The sequence below is a fragment of the Diaphorina citri genome, unplaced genomic scaffold (assembly GCF_000475195.1).
Source record: "Diaphorina citri unplaced genomic scaffold, Diaci psyllid genome assembly version 1.1 scaffold2271, whole genome shotgun sequence".
Classification (NCBI taxonomy): Eukaryota; Metazoa; Arthropoda; class Insecta; order Hemiptera; family Psyllidae; genus Diaphorina; species Diaphorina citri.
The window spans coordinates 39484-40882 of record NW_007379696.1 but is presented as its reverse complement, the minus strand read 5'-3'; positions in this window follow the sequence as shown (position 1 = coordinate 40882).

The following is a 1399-nucleotide window of genomic DNA, read 5'->3' as shown; positions in this document are numbered from 1 at the left end:
ATGTCTAGTTTGACTCACCTCCCCTAGGTATTTTGTGTTACCATTGGATATCCCTTGCAGGCAGCATTTTTTTTTTTTTTTTTTTTTTTTTTTTTTTTTTTTGTTGGTTGCAAAGCCCGTTAATTATGTTTTAATTGATATTTGTTCATTATTTTGACTTTAATATATTTGATGACTAATGAGCGAGAGGAGGAGAGAGAGAGAGAGAGAGAGAGAGAGAGAGAGAGAGAGAGAGAGAGGAGTAGAGTAGGTTACTGGACTACACATGCTCCTCAGCGGTATTTTAAAGGGTAGCTGGTCCCACAAAAGTTTTGATTTGCTTAAGGCATGAAATAAACGTTATTTCCGACAAACAAGTTTTTTAAGTCTTTTAAACTTTAAATGTTTTTTCAAAGCAAGGAGCCTGGCCGACCGAGGAGGAGTAGAACCAGAAGGAGAGAAGTGAAAACGCCGTGTATTCTTTAGGTCGTCAATTCGTCAAGAAAGATAGTTTGGAAACACCCCTTTTTTAGATGGGTTTTTTTTTTTTTTTTTTTTTTTTTTTTTTTTTTGTGTCGTTTTTAAATTTTGTTTCGTTTTCATATATTAGTAGTAGTTCAGAGAAGTGTAGAAAACACGAATTAAAAAAGCCTGGACAGGGCCCTCGTCTTTGATTGCAAAATCTATTTTCCTATATTTTTCCAAAATCTCGTCAAATTCGGGCAAATTGTCCGAGAGTTATGGCAAAACAAACAGACAAACAGATTTACAACACGGACATACTAAATACAAATCCGTCGAGTTAAAACTTAGAACTCTTTGTCAAAGTGTCTAATGGGAGAAAAAAAAAGAAGAAAAAACTTAGAACTCACTTCTTTCTTGCAATAAAATTCGCAATAATGAAGCTAACTGTTTTGGACTTTTCATTCAAATTGTTGTCTTGTTTTCCAAACAAAGCATGCTTATCGTTTCATTTATTGTTTTGAAGGATGTCTCCAATCCAAAGATTATAATTGTCTACCTGAAATAGTGTCATAGCTATTGTTAGATTTGTTGAGTACCTAATTTACTTACGTTAATAGTCACCTCAATTTTACATACACATATTATGTAGGTACATCTGGTACATACTTGTACATACACAGTTAGGTTTAATAGTAATATTGCAAGGAGACTGATAGCAAACAGAAACAGGGTAATATAGATAGTGTTTCATCCTACCTGTAAGCCATTATGCCCGCCACTAACGCTCAGACTGTCTGACAGAAAATTATGTTCTAATAGTCTGGCTGGGGGACGTTAAACAGGGAGTATACCAGCCTAAATTTCCCTTGCTAAAGAAATATGGCAAAGGTTGAGTGCGAAGGGCATCCACTCGTAAAATTTGTAGCCAAAACCAAATGTCAGCCCTAAGCAATCA